The sequence below is a fragment of the Cryptomeria japonica genome, chromosome 2 (genome assembly GCF_030272615.1).
Source record: "Cryptomeria japonica chromosome 2, Sugi_1.0, whole genome shotgun sequence".
In the NCBI taxonomy this organism is placed as follows: Eukaryota; Viridiplantae; Streptophyta; class Pinopsida; order Cupressales; family Cupressaceae; genus Cryptomeria; species Cryptomeria japonica.
The window spans coordinates 677,392,908-677,409,551 of NC_081406.1; the positions used below are offsets into that span (position 1 = coordinate 677,392,908).

The window sequence follows — 16,644 nt, forward strand, 5'->3', positions numbered from 1 at the left end:
CATTGCCCTTTGATTTTTGTGTATTTCGCCTTGATGGTTAAAAAAACGTTTCTGACATTTGATTCGGTAGTTTTCTCGGCATTTCAGAGTGGATATGAAAGGCAATATCATAAGCATTTTAAAATCAATTTGAATGCCCCCCTTTCAGCATTGTGTTCGCCATTTGTGAATGCACTTGGATGTGTAAGACAATAAAAAAATGCATCTATTTTGCTCGTTTTGACCTAACTTTGAACTCTCACTTTGTTTGCATTCGCCGAACTTTGGCGCTATTGGGACTTTTATCGGCAATGTGGAGAGGCCTGAGAGGAGTCGCGAGGGTTATTTTTGGCTCTTATCTCAACATTTTTGACAGGGCATGGTGACAAAAATGATTTCAAAGAAGAAAAACTTGCACTCCACTGGTTTCGACCTTACCCTAAGCATCAGGGGGGGATTCATTCGGCATCAACAGGGCGTTGGAAGGCTTTGCAGGGTCGAAAATCTGCCTACAGAGCCTATGGAAAGGGGGTCCCCGTCAAGGAGATGGGGTGTGGTGTGAGCACAACGAAATCCTATCACAATCTCATCAAATAGATAGAAAAGCATGTGAGCTGATTTCATGTCATATGCATTGGCAGATTTGAGGAAGATTGTGCCACTTTTGGATGCCACAAGGAAGTTGATCAATGAACGGTTGCTTCTATAAGTCCACCTATCTAACATTATAGTGCAACCTATCTCTGCTTTCTCCTTGCAATTCTCAACTAATACCTCACTAACATCCTGCATCACATGTTTATTGCCAAATAATAATACTAGTTATTATAATATAAATGGAATATAATAGTACATATTGGATAACTATAGATGAAGGTCAACGAATACTTTATTCAAAGGTAGTGCTTGTGCAATCCCATTCTAGACTAGGGAGGTTCATGTACCAAATCACATTACTTTCTTGACTTGGAATAGCTGGTTGCCAAATTGAACACAATTGTTAACAACCAATTGTAGTTAATTTTTAACAACTACCCACAAGTTGACAAGGAATTAATACATAGTTAAGTACAAACATACTGAAAAGAAAAGTTAGATTCCAACGACATCATCACTTTCAAAAAGAAAACTTGGATTGACGAGTAACTTCTACCAACTACAACATGTTGGTGTCTGTTTTATCATCTACCAAACATTAGAATAAAGTACCCAAAGATAATTTACCCTCTCTTGAACAAAATCATTGCGTATGCTAAGATTGCTAGAAGATCATATGGTGATTCCAAGGTTTCTTTTGTCAGGTCTTGACCTGTGGATAAGCTCAATGGGCGTTGTGATTTGCTGGTAATACACAAAGGGACTTACGCTTGAATGAATTGTCAACAACTTTGGAACTTAGATGGATTTGTCAATTAAAGCTCTCTCTCTTTCTTTCTTTTGAGATTTTTGGGGTTTAAGACTTCCAAAAAAAAAAGGACAAAAGGGATAAGGGTTAAGAAATCTACTCTAATCCTACGAATTCTAGAGACAGTATTGATTCGGTGAACTCAATAAACCACACTTTGATTTGCCTCACTTTAGACAACTACACAAAGTGGATGCAATCTTCAAGGGATGTGTTTTGATCGGAAGTTTAAGCATACACAAAATGGAAAGCTCAGACTAACTTTGCACAGTGAATGAAAATCATCCATTCACCAAAAGTATGAGCAGCGATACACCATAAACCAATACTTATCAGATCTTTCATTCATCTAACAACGTAAAATAAATTCTAACTAATGTGTTGAAGAAATTGAAAACCTTGCTAAATCACTCAAACAATAGGGATTACAAAGCCTTAAGAGAAAGCACACATGTAATATATTATTTGAAAAATGACCTTCATGCAACAATATTTCAAAAACCTCACTCTCCAAATGAGAGGGGGCAACCTTATATAGTAGTCTAGAAATTATGAACGGCCGAGATCGAACAATGATCAAGGGCTCAGATTAAAAGTTCAAAACCGTAATTAGGGTTTCCCCAAACTCTAGTGGTTAAAACGAATAGGAAGGAGACAAGTGGCACAACTGCTATTCTCATTGAGGTGAGTGTCCAATTTCCTTTTTTGTAGATTCGATGTATCTGGACACAAGAAGTCGCACCTCCTCCATGGTGACACTTGGCAAGTCGCTAATTTGGAAGTCGACCATGTCCACATCATCAGTACAGGTGGTGAGTATGCATTCCTAGTCAACTGCTTGTGCTAGGAAATTCTCATCAATGAGGAGAAAAATCGAAATTCTAGAGAAATCTCCTTTGAGAATCATTCCTAAAATCTTAAAAAAGTTTGATTGGATTCTAGCTCTCAGATTTTCGGCATGCAGATGTTTTTCTCGCACCACCTCTCGCTGCCAAATTTTTGCTGCCACATGAAATACCTTGAGTATCCTTTACAATTTTCTCGACTTCCAAACACTTGGCTTCAGATTTCTTCAAGGTTTCAACCCTGGTTAGCAAAGTAAAATACCAAGTACTAAGATCATATCTATTTCCTACTTGAATGACCCCTCCATCCACTAACTCCTGTTGAGAAAGCCCCCGGATGATCTTCAATTGTGGGAGAACCATATTCTGAATTTCTTCAACTTCTTCCCAATACTCAGACAAATACTGAATTCTGACCAACAAAGAAGAGGTAGACTCATATGCTGATACCAAATTTTCAACAAGTGTATCAGCAGGCTCTAAGGCTTCAAAAGTCCGTTCCTTGGCTTCTCTAAAGGTAGCCTTCGTATCATCAGAGTTCCTCATGAATTCTTGTGGAAGAGGCGTAGGAGGAGCAACTGGTATTTCCTGATTGAGTAGCTTTGTCAAGTGTATCACATACTTCTTCCACTGCCCGTTCTCTTCTTCCAATCTTTTCCTTTTCTCTACTTCTTTGTTCAGCCTTTCCTTCAATGTATTGCAAGTATCATCAAACTCCTGAACTTCCTGGAGTTTGGTACTCTTTCCAAGGTTCGCAGTGGTGATGAGTTTTACCTTCTTTGGGTACAGCTATCTGTACTGATTTGAATCCTGCACTATCTCTTTGAATTAATGAAAACTTCTTAGCTGATTTGGGCGGTCTTATCTCAATTGGTTTATTCACCATAGCTAGGAACGCTATTGTGTTCTCTTCTGAATGAGCTTCCTTAGGAGCCTTAGCCTTTATTCTTTCTCTCAACCAATCTAGAATGGTTGATTGCTCCATGCCACTCTCATCAAATTTATCTCCAGTTTCCTTGGGCGCAGTGACAATGCCATGAAGGAATTCTCTCAAAGGCTTAGGTTCTTCAACTTCTACAGTCATGGCAGAATTTGGCTCTTAAGCTGGTTCTTCCATTATCTCTTCAACTGAAGGAGAAGGAACTCTTTCCTCATTATCTCCCATATCAGTATTCATCTCTTGTTCATTAGTTGTAGTCTTGACTAGAGCAGCGGATGCAACACTTAAGGTCGAATGACCTTCATCTGATTTATACCTTCTACTTGCATCTCCAACTATTTTCTTTCCTTTACCCCTCATAGAATTTTCAGTGGGTTCTTTCCTTTTCTTGGACCCAACAGTTGATGAAACACCATGGTTTGAAGACATTGATTCATTGGTTCCCATGAGATCATATGTGAGATTGACACCTTTTGATCCAAGACCCTTTGTCTTCTCCGTTGCCCACCATTTTGAATACTCAATCACTGATCTGATGAGGTCGCTCAAATCAGACCTCTCAGAATTTGACTAATCAATCAAGGCAAGGGGCTCATTTCTCAATTTATCAAAGTGAGGCTGCTCAAACTCAGGATCATGCTCAAGCTGATCTGCTACTCGAAATACTTCTAATACTCTAATCAAATTCAGGGGAAGTCTGGACCACAATCTCCTTCTAATTTCAAAGCTATCAGCTGCATTAGCCCAATAGTCTTCAAGATTAGGTCTATGCTCGAACATCTCTCCATCAACCTTTTTCATCCGGTGAAAAGGGTCAAAATGCTTTTTGGCCTTATACTGAAAGAATGGGTACCAAGAAAGCTCATTTTCGACACTAGTGGCAGCTTGTGCTGATGAACATGTCTCCAATCCATTTCCAATATGGAGGGGAAAAGGCGCTCCTATCTTTTGCTTCCCTCTCTGAACAATCATAAAACTTTCAAGCTACCTGATAACTTCAAGCAACACTACTCTGTTGGTGGGATACATTGGTAACTTGTAAGGAGGTCTGGAGAATCCTTGAATTCTCAGATAAGTAAATCTAGGGTATTGGATGTACCAATGCCCAACTCTGCTGACCAAATCTTTAGACTCCTAAGAAAGCCTCTGATGAAGACCACCTTGGAGCGTCCTGGTAATGTGCATCAAGAATGCATCGTTGACTCTCTTAAAGTGAAGTTTTTCCTCCAAGTGCAACTGTGGGTAGCAATCATAAACAACAAACTAATTCTCCTTATTCCCCACTTCTCCTCTACAGGTTAGTCCTCTATATCTGTAAGTTCAAGCAAGAGAGTACACCAAATAAAAACTCATATAAAATGTCCTGTTCTCTTCCAAGTTCTTCAATTGGTCATCAAGATTATTACTTATAATCTTTCCCCAACCAATCATCTTCACTCCGGTAGTTAATTCATTGATGAAGTAGTACATCCAAGGGTCAAATGGTGTGCCTTGTGGACTATCCATGACTCTATTCAACAAAACTATCAGGGCTCCAATATCCTCCTTGAAGTAGGCTCTCACAAGATCCTTTGGTAACTTAGAAGCAACCTTCCTTGGCTTATCCAACCATGAATGGTTGATATTGGCCTCATGTTCTTCAACATTATCTTGATACAGCTGTTTTGCTTCCTCCTTGGTCATGTAAACAGGGTTATGATATTCAGGGATGCGGAAATCTTTCCTGATAGCAACCTCAAAAATAGAAAGTTGTCCAAATCCACTCAAATCAATTGCGATCTTCATCCTTCGGCCTTTCAAGGCAATTTGACGGTGTCTAGACTTTGTTCTGACCAAAGAAACGGGACTCAGACTCGGCAAGGCCGACTCAAACTCAAACTCAAACTCGAGACTCAGAGTCAGACTCGGCTTCAGACTCGGTTGGACTTGGGAAAGTGAAAAACTCAATAAATTTAGAGATTTTTAAAGATTTAAAACTTGTTTCATGCACCCTTTATTGAATACACCTTAAAGACACAATAACTTCATCAAACTCGACTCATTTGATTACATACACAAGTATACATCAATCACATAAGCATAAACGCAAATTGTAGCTGAAGGAAATAACAAACATAGATATATAAATATTGTCAAATGTATACAATATTACAAAACTCATGGAATAAAAAATCTATGTCATCATATGATCATCATCAAATGTTCCACACAAATACCAAAGGTAAATACAACTACAAGCCTATGGCTCAGAGGAGCGTGCACCCTCTGGCCTCAAGCCCCTGCAAAGGCGTTTAAGGTAGGTCCTGGATGATTTGGCAGCCATAGCCACTCCCTGTGACACCATGCCATGCTCACCAACATCAGGAACATTTGTGTCACTATTAGCATCTGCCTCTGAATCTCCGGTCTTTGCTTGTGCTCTCCGCTCCTCCTCTGCCATGGCTACAGCCTCAGCCTCTATATCTACGTGGTCGATCCAATCAGTGTCATCATCACTAAAGATAGCCGCAAGATCTATCTCAGTGGCCCACTCTCCATCGGGATCAACCTCGTCTAGAATGATAGGGAGAGATGTCAGCTAATGCATTCTTTCTCATTCTCATGCGGAGGTTGTGGAGAACAAAGACGAGATCATTCATCTTCTCCACAGATGATCTATTGGGCCTCTTGTAGTGTATGTGCTCAAACATACTCCAATTGTGCTCACAACCAGATGCGCTGCATGGTTGGCTCAAGATGCGAATGGCCAACTTCTGAATATTTGGTGTCATTGGGCCAAAAAAGCTCCACCAAGTATCTGAGTTTGAAATGAGAAAAATAAATAAAATCAGTCTCACTCATGAACTCATTTAACAATATACAATAAAACTAAATTAAGCCTTACAATTTATTTTTACCTAGCATCATAGTTGTCCTACTGTCTTTGGTGATGGGACGAGAGAAGGTCTCCCCTTTTGCATTTGAGAACAACTGTAGCTCTTGAATAATCTCTATCTGAGTAGTACCAGTAGGTGCCATCTTCTCCATGATCGAGTATAGCCCATTAAGGACCTCCACATCAGCCTTGAAAAAAGGGATAAAATGGAATGCCGGATTCAGATGATAGGCTGCTGCATGGATGGGCCTATGAAGCTGATGACGCCATCTCCTATCAATGATCCCCCAAATGGGACCATACTTGCTCTCATCTCCTTCATAGATGGATTTGATGCCCTCCTTTGCCCTATCCATGCCCTCATATATGTAGCCCATTGCAGGCTTTTCTCCATCCGCAACTTGCAACAAAACCAAGGGCTTAACAAACTGCAAAATTGAAAATATTGTGTAATTTAGAAAAATGAGCAAATAAGAGAATATATATAATAAGTTATAAAACAAAAAGTTAAATTGTAGAATTTATAAAAAAATTACCTTCACTATGTCATCACAAGGGACCCAAAAGTCTCTCTCATCAAAAATGCGGTCTACCATATCTTTCCCTGCAGGGATGGCAGCATAGGATGAGGAAGACCACTCCTCACCAACAATCATACGTCTCAAGGCCGACTTAGAGAGAAGCATGGACTGCAATGTGATGAAGTTTGTGGCAAATTTTGTGATTCCTGGACGAGTTGACTCCTTCTGCGCTATGTATTGTCTCATAAGAGCCAAGACCCATGAATGATTATATACAAATTTGCACACATTTCTCGCCCTTCTACACATCTCTTGACCCATGGGAGTTTTCCAATATCGTCCAACATGAGGTCAATGCAATGGGCAGCATATGGAGTCCAAACTATAGATGGGTGCCTCTGCATCAATAGTCTACCTGCAGCAACATAATTTGTTGCCTCTGCATCAATAGTCTACCTGCAGCAACATAATTTGTTGCATTGTAATTAATGAAGTTACAAAATAGTAATTAATTTGCAAACAAGATTAGTTTGTTATAAAAAATTTACCTGCAGCAACATAATTTGCTGCATTGTCGGTCACCACTTATACCACATTCTCCTCACCCACCTCATCAATCACCTCCTCTATCTGCTCACATAGGTAGGTGGCATTCTTGCAATGGGCGGAGGCATCATGGACTTGATGAAAACGGTGCCCCCTGAAATAAAAAAATAAAGCAAGATCAATGATCATTCAATAAACCATTAAATAAAAAATAAAAAATTAAAGACTAAATGAAACTAAAATTAATCAATCACCTGTGGAAGAAACAGGAAAATTAAGGAGAGTTCTATTTCTCCTATCCGTCCAACCATCAATCATGATGGTGCAACCTTTAGTGGTCCATATCTGGCGTTGTTCACCTAATTCCTTCTTCACATCATTCACCAATTCAGTCAAAATGGGTCCCCTCAAATCTGACTCAGAAGGGGCTTTGAACCTCGCCCCGCATATGGTAAGGGCATCAACCATTTCTTGCCAATAAGGAGACCTATGACAAATAAATTCAATGAGATAAGTTAAGTATGTACTATGTACTATGTAGTATGTACGAGAAAAAAAAACGAAGAATCAAAGTATAAAAATTAAAGAAATCAAACATAAAACATTCACCTGGCTGTAAAGAATGGAACACTGCTGTAGACCCAAAACCTGCCAACTGCCATTTAAGCGGCATCATGAACCTCCTTGTTCCAACCCATGCTCTTAAGCGACTATTGGGACCCTGGAGTAGTGCGAGGCACAAAGAAGGTATCCAACCTAGATTTACAAATCCTAGATCCAATGCTAACACTCCCACTACAACTACTAGTGCTAGGAACATGAGAAGTGGCAGTGGCACTGCCACTTACAGAAGTAGAAGCGGAAGCACCAACACCAGCAGTAGCAAACTGAGTGGGATGATATGGAGGTAAGGAAGAAGGGCCTCCAACACAACCTAACTGTGTCCCTCTTCCTAAAGTTGTCTCTCTCCCAATGGCCGCTCGATCCTCCTTTTGCTTCTTTTTCCTTTCAATTTCCTCAACCATTACATAACAATCACATATGGCCTCAGGGAGTGCTTTTAGGCATGGTCCGACATCATGTCCACGCACATCAGAAATATGGTATTTCAGTCTATATATACCTCCATGGAATATTGTTTTGCATAATGTACATTTTGTTTGCCCCTTTCCTTGCCCTGGAAAATCGTCATGATATTTCCAAGCAGGGTCCTTTCTAATGGGGGGTCTAGAAGCTGAAGTAGACATTGTAGGATAGTTTTGTGAAAGTTGAAGTTGAGGCAAATAATAAAGTGAAGTTTGCTGCAATAAAACATTACAAATACAAAATGAAATTAATACATACATTCAAAAAAACTAAGGTAGGGTTTGTAATTTTTTTTTTTTTAAATTGTAACTTTTTAATTAAAAAAAATTACAAACCCTACATACAATCCTACATAGTACAAGTACATACTAGATACTACATAGTAACATACAAAAGTTTTTGGAAGGAAATGTAAAACTTTCAAAATAAATGAATAGAAAATGGAATTTTTGCATACAAGAAACAAAAAAATCTTCAAAAAAACAATCTTACTTTTTACAGCAAGCTTGAAATGATCTGCAAACTCTTCCTATCCAACTCTTGATGCACCAAATCCAAACACAATGCAGCCCCAATGTGATAAATGGAAGAAATCTTGAGCTTCCTCCTTGCTGGTTTTTCTTCAATGCACCCTTGTTTTTCTTCACAACTCACTTTTCTCCTCCTATTTTTCCAAATGAATGAAATGAAGTTCATTTTTAGGGTTGGAGGATAAATAACATAAAAAAAAGAAGTTCAAAAAACTTTAGTAAATGTTTTTTTTTGGCCTTTTTTGGGCCTTGCCACCAGCTGAGTCCCAGGCACGAGACTCGCCGAGTTTGGCGAGTTTATGCCAAACTCGCCAAACTCAGCGAGTCTGGCGAGTTTGCTCACCAGACTTGGCCGAGCCCAAGTCCAAGCTCCAGAGACTCGGCGAGCATGTCTCGGGCTCGGACTCGCCAAGTTTGGCGATTTTGGGGCGATTTTCTAATCTCTGGTTCTGACTATGGCTTGCACAAATTGACTCGTGACTTTCAGAATTCAGACCATTCAAAACTAACAAACTTGGCAATACCGATGCAGGAAGGTCACATGGCTCTAACAAAAAACCCTAGAAAGCAGGAAAAAGAGAAGGTACCTATTCTCAATGGGGTGATGTGTGAAAAGGTCACAACAGAACATCACCTCCAAAAAGAAAAGTTAGATTCCTTACCAAGAAACAAAGAACATTACAAAAACATCATGTAACAACAGGATTTCTTTTTCATAGAACATCACCTCCAAAAAGAAAATTTAGATTCCTTACCAAGAAACAAAGAACATTACAAAAACATCATGTAACAACAGGATTTCTTTTTCATAGTTTTGGTGGTACCAAAGATGAACTTCCTTGGTTTTGTCTAGTTTTATTGCTTGCAGCCATCATGGATTGAGAAAAACTTGAATTGTCACAAAAAACTGTGTACGTGGTCTCCAAAAGCTTGTTGTTTCACCAAGTCCTAAATGAGGTTGCTTTCCCTCGTCAACCAGACTTTCTTTTTGAGAAAGTAAAAATAATAATTCTTCAATGATTGTCTATTTTTGTAGACAAGCTGGAATGTATCTTGATTGAACTCATAACCACCTGCACAATTGAATTAGTCTTTGAGGACCATACAATGTCTGTGAATCATCTTTTTGGCCAACCTCCTCTTTGTTCATTGACTGCACAGCTAAAGAAATAAACCTTATTTCCTTTGGCTGAAATACAATAGAGCAATCAACAGTTGTGCCAAATTATACAGTTGGAGGTTGGACAGTAGTGTAGTTTTTAAGTTGTACAACGATAATTGTGCAAGTAGTGTGAATAGCTGTAATAGAAATCGTAGAGTGCCATATAGTAGGAGTGTGTCCAAATGTAGACTGTATGGTCAAATGTGTAGACAAAGGTTGTACAACAAAATTTGATGTTGTTTATGAGGACCATGTGGTGGAAGGGGAAATCCTAGAGAGCTGTACAATATAGTAAAAATGGGTACAGGGTCGTTCTTATGGTGGAAATTGATGCAATTTTTTTCTAATTGTACAAATTGTACTATGATGGTTTTGCAAGAAGGGTGTATGACTGGGGGTGCCCCAATAGATATGGGATAAACAATGTATGTCAAAACAAGATTACATAGTGTTTTTTGAGTGTTCACTTCTTTGTGAATACTGTACAATAGATAGATGATGAATGTTTTACTGTACTACAGAATGCGAGACTGTAGATGGTCATATAGTGGAGGAGAAATCAGTATAGGACCATATGATGGTTTGAGATGAAAACTCTTTTATTAGCTGTGCAGACTATATGTTGGAAAGGTATAAGAGATTTAATTATAAGACTAAGTGCTTAGTGAGGGACCTATTGATGTGTATTTTGTACACGACCAAACACAGAATAAAATACCGAAGTATCTTATCCTCTCTTGAGCAAACTTCCCGATTGCTGAAGATCTTACTGAAGGATCAGTCGAAGTAAACCAAAGTTCTGTTATGTAGGATCTCTACGTGTGGATAAGCTCTCTATGGTATGATGTGATTTGCTGGAATCACAAGGGGACTTACACTCAATGACCTGAACGTCTGATTTGCTGGAATCACAAGTCCTACTAACTAACTGGAAGACAAACAAATGGCAAAAGATGCAAGGTTCAGGAAGTCTACTCTACTACCTAGAATGCGAGAAGATGGATGAATGACTAGGTGGAGTCCTACTGGGCTGGGTCTCACCATCAGGCTTGAACAATTAGACATCAGCTCAATGCGATCTTCTAAGGGGTGCTTCCAATATGTTCAAATCGTACACCATCAGACACTGATCACCATTCAAGATAATGCATGAAACAATAGACGTGTAACGACTTAAGATTAAGCTCATTTTATTCCAGTTGACCACGTAAGGCGCACTTACCATCAACAAGAGGCTAGTGGTTTGGATTAGACGGATTCCACACAGGTGCATTCAACAATTTCCTTCATTCGATCTAATCATCTACCATCTAGAATTGAAAATTCAACAAGAAACCATGCATATTGCAAGAAACGACACACTTCATCATTACTTCAATGAAAATGGAGTTTATTTACAATCAATGGCAACAATTTCTTGCCTTGTCCTCCTATTCTACTCTAATTGCTATTCTATCAACTGACTACTCGCCTTCTAACTATTGACTAACTATTTTCTATTAGCCTTTACAAAATGAAGAGCCGGGCTTATGTAGTGCCCTTAATACAATTCAATGGCTAAGATCAATTTGAGATCAATGGCCAAGATTCTACAATGAAAACCCTAATTAGGGTTTGTTACAACAAACTCAATTCTGACCAATGAAATAATTGTATTAATTGGACACATGTGTTCTCTAGAATATTCGACCAATGGATAGCTAGGGTAGGTACATCAAAGTTTGTGTCATCTCCCATGAGTTAGGTACATTGAATCTAGACACGCTGAGGTGGACCAAACCGACTGGAGAAGTGATGACTGGGATGCCACCTCGTCTGACATTTGTAACTTGGTAGATATTCAACTTGATGTTGCTGAGAAGCTAGCTTTAATTAACTCTTCTGAAACTATCTGCTTCTTCGACGAATCCTTGCTTTGACTTCTTTTGTCTTTGATGTGCAGGATGATGATGTACCTCACCTTGGAATGCTGGATTGGAAGAGGTTATTCCTGATGATGCTTGACCGAAGAAGGCCGTCCTTGTCAATGCTAGATTGGGGAGGTCGTCCTTGTCCCGACTTGATCTTCCTTGATGAGGGTCCTCCAAGTAGTTGATCTTCCGACTCCGGGGCCGCCATTTGATGCCTACACAAAAGATTTAAAGTTAGTCTTTGAGCATCAAACCTTAAAGCATGAAATTTAAGACCTTTCAAGGGTATAACTTAAGATATTAATTTGAAAAAGACATGATAAATCAAGAATTATACATTTTCAAACTAATTATGAATGGAAATTGGATTTTCAAGACTTAGACTTTTACAAAATTGCTATGAAATCACAATAAATCTTGAATAAGAACTTCAAAAAATTCTTCATACCTCCTCCTTTGAAAGCCTAACTATACAACCTTGGAAAATGATGAAAGAAGACCGGATTTTGCTGGACAAGGGTTGAATTGTGGTCTTCCCTTTGGATGAATTACGCCTCCATTAGCCTCCAAAAGAGCTTCTCCTTCTTTAGCCTCCAACACTTAGTAAAATTTCACCTCCACTCTGCTGGATTTCGCTCCTCAAATTGCCCTCCAATTTTGCACTTAGAAGGAATGAATGAATGATTTGAAATGTGAAGCAACACTCCTCCATTATATAGAGCACTCACCCTACTCCCTTCAAGGCCGACTTGGCAAAAAAGGGGTAAAAAATAAATAAAATCTCTAAAAAAGGGTGGCCGACTTGCCTATAAAGGCAAAACAATTCCCTTGAGCGCTCATTTTAATTTTAATCCTCTAAGGTAAAATTTTGATTATTTCAAGGCTTAAAATTAATTTATTAAATGCAAAATGCTTTTAAATTAATGCGAATTTAAATTTAATTTTCCAAATGTCTCAAATTTAGCAATTTTGGTGATTTAGTGCAAACTGGAGAATATCAATTTTTTGATCAAGGTCTCAATGAAGCTTGCTAATGATTTCGCCTTGGACCCTCTCCAAGGGTCAGGAGCGATTTTCCAAATTTAGCCTTGAATATTTCATATCTTGACTCTAAAATCCCCTAGAGGGTGAATTCATATCCAGTTAAGGTCTTGCATTTCAAATTTTGGTATTCTGCATGAGGAATTTAGGTGGAAATGTGGATTTCGCCCTGGACCCTCTGGAAGGGTCAGGAGCGATTTTCTCATTTTAGGTTATAATCCACCTTAGCTTGATTGTTGAACTCTCAACGCAATTTCCAAGATCCATTTCCTTGCACCACTGAGTTACTTCATCAAAAATCTTGAAGGAAATAATGCTTTTAGAGGAATTTCGCCCTGGACCCTCTGGAAGGGTCAGGAGCGACTTTCATAATTTGGCTCAAAATTGACATTTTTCAAAGTTCAAAATCTCTTCAAGGCATCTCAAATAGGTCTTCTCACTGAATTCCAGACTTAGTTCTATCCAACTTAGGAGAAAAGTGTGATTTTGGTGTTTTTCGCCCTGGACCCTCTCCAAGGGTCAGGAGCGACCTTTTCTCCTTAGGCTTACTCCTTCATCAACTTCTCTCGAATCTTTCGTTCATTGCTAGGTAATGCAATGATCCCTTTCATTCATCTCATCCAAATTTGCTTTGTTTCTACAAGGTGAAATAAGAGTTTTTCAAATTTTCGCCCTGGGCCCTTAGCAAGGGTCAGGAGCGATTTTTCTTCCCTGGCTTAGAATCATCAAGTTTTGGAAGCAAATCTTTATTCATCATGTTTTTGAAGGCCATTTTTACCCTAGGATATCCTTGCCTTAGCAAAAACTCAAGAGAAATAGGTTGACTTTGCAATTTTCGCCCTGGGCCCTCAGCAAGGGTCAAGAGCGATTTTGAGTTTTTTGAGCAAATTCTTGATCATTCCAACTTCAATCAACCTCACAATGCCAAGAAATATCTTTCTTCTTGCTCCCAATCCAAGTTTGATTTTGTTTTGCAAGGCAAAATGGGAGATTATGAGATTTTCGCCCTGGACCCTTAGAAAGGGTCAGGAGCGAATTTTCCTCTTGGCATCAAAACTTGCATCCTTAGCAATCCAACCCAACTTTAAGGCAATTCAAATGTCATTTTACACCCATGTCTAAGCTTGGCCTTGCTCAAACTTTGGAAGAAAAGATAGGATTTAGGATTTTTGCCCTGGACCCTCTAGAAGGGTCAGGAGCGAATTTCCTTTTCTAGGCTTGGTTCTTCCTTTTTCAAACTCAAAATCACCTCAATTTGACCAAACAAGGCAAGAAATGTCTTCTACTAAGATTTTCGCCCTGGACCCTTAGCAAGGGTCAGGAGCGAAATTTTGGTTTTAGGCAAAATCCTTTATTCTTTTAAGTTAAAACTTCTCCAGAGGGTAAAGGGAGTTGTCCTTCTTTCATTCATGCCCAAGACTTGACCTTTTTCACTACAAAATAAGGGAAATTCAAAATTTCGCCCTGGGCCTTCAGCAAGGGTCAGGAGCGAATTTACCTTTGTTGCCCAAAATTCACCATTTTTCATGCTTCCAAACCCTCAATTGCATCAAGTGACGTCCAATCTTCCTTCTGGGAGACCCTGCACAAAACAAGTTAGCCAAAATTAGTGAAAAATAAGCTCATATAAAATTTTCGCCTTGGACCCTCAGCAAGGGTCAGGAGTGAAATCTTCATTCCAGGCTAGACTATTCAATTTTTTGGGGGTTTTCAATCAATTCCAAAGTCCAAACAAAATGCCTTGCAAATCAAAATTTGGTCAAATAAGGCAAGAAATGAGTCCTAGGTTGATTTTCGCTATGGACCCTTTGGAAGGGTCAGGAGCGAAATTCGCTTTGGATCCTTTGGAAGGGTTAGGAGCGAAATTCGCTTTGGACCCTCTGGAAGGGTCAGGAGCAAAATTTGACTTTTTGAACTCTCCGTCAGGATCATTTTATGGAATATAACATTTAAGTATAAGAAAGATTCAGAGTGGTTTCAGACCTCCAGGAGTTATATTGCAAAATCTAGTTTTTGGAGGATTTTCAGTTTTTCAGACTTAGTCAAATTTCAGGATCAGGACATTCCAGACTTAGCCAAATTTCAGGATCAGGACATTCCAGACTTAGCCAATTTTCAGGATCAGGACATTCCAGACTTCATCACTCACCAACTTGACCTAACTCAAGCAGAACCTGCTATCCAGGTGATCCCCTTGGCGACACTCGAAAGCTAAAGGCTAATAGACAAAACCCTAAAAGACCTACAAAAACAAACCCTAGAAAGCAAAAAGCAGGGGTCCCCATTTGCAATGGGGCGATGTGTGAAATGGTCACAACAGGACCATATGGCTTGTTTCAAAATCTCTTCCCATTCTTTTGAAGATTGATTAGTTGAAGCTTCTTTAACATGCCTTATGGCAGATAAATGGTAAGGGCTTACAATGAATTAAAGAACTTTAGTTTATACTTTTTTCATTTTCTCCTTTTCTCTCCATTGTGTAGTGAGTCGCATTACCTTTATTTCCGTTTTAGCCATGTGTGACCCATATTGTTTCTGACTTAATTAATTTGTCTTTGATTTCTTCATCAAACTTCATCAATTCACCTTGTATTTTGATGTAAGCAATATGAATGAGATACCCTTGAACTTTTGTTAGTAAAACAAGTATTAATTGGCTCCAAACCAAATTTTTTGATAATTTGAACTTTTTTGCTCATGAAGTTTATTTTAAATAGTTTAGCTAGGCCTATGTAATTGATAGCTTTCAGCCTTGGAGAATAAATTATTAATTGTAAACCATGTATGTTGTCTTCCGTACTTGTACCTTTCATTTTTTCTAAGTTTTATTTTGAATTTTAACTTCAAATGGTTCATTTGCTTCTTATCATCTCATAGTTCATTTTCATCTTTCATTGATCTCTGTAACTTGCTATAATAAAATTGTAGTTTGGCATAAATACTACATAGGCCTACATTTGCTAGAAGAATATGCCACGAAAGGAGTTTGTTTATCTTCTGAACACAACTACAATTCAAAGATTCTTACAATGCCCATCTCCACAGGACCTTGATCGTGTTTCTATGTCTGCTTTTTCTCCAAAATCAGAATCAAATAAATCCAAGGAATTTGCTTCCTCACTCATTGATTGATTTTTAAAATCAATTATATATTTTTCCTTTTTACTTTCAATGGAGATAACATTCTTTTTCCAATTGTGGTTGCCTTTGGCTGCTACCAACCAAATACATTGTATGCCTTCTTCTGTAATGAGATAACAATGAAGTTAAATAGAATTTTCTAAGTACCAAAAATTACCTTTTGCCCCATGAGGACTCCAAGTACTTCTATTCTTTGTTATTCCAGTCCAACCAAATGGAAAGTTGGTGGTCAAATAGTTTGCTTACCTAGACTTCACCAAGTATCTTTTGGAAATGCATTCATGCCAAACCTACTACCAATAATTTAGTTGTTAGGTTCTTCTCGAGAATCTCCATATGTACCATTTTTGGCCTCCTTGCATAGGTCCATGGAGATTTGTAATGGGGAGGTAGATGGATGAGTTCTGGGGACAATGGGACAGAGGGTCTGAATTTGGGCAGGGCAAGGGGATGGTGTCGTAGATAATGTATCATAGTAACCACAAATATATGATTTTTTTAATATAGTTAATAATAAGATACAATGCATAAATAATAATATATATTATGTACATTGTTAATTATAAATATTTTGATATTTATATGAATAATAATTTTTCTTTTGCTAGATAAACTGCAACCTTGGGGGCTGCTCTCATTTATATTAACCAGATTAAAACATTT

The 16,644-nt window shown here is 38.5% G+C and overlaps 1 protein-coding gene across 8 annotated transcripts in view; it reads left to right on the forward strand.

Annotated features, from left to right (window-relative positions):
* LOC131036882 (uncharacterized) overlaps positions 1-16,644 on the forward strand; it is a 222,540-nt gene that overhangs the window by 190,369 nt on the left and 15,527 nt on the right. The gene's annotated exons all lie outside the window — the stretch shown is intronic.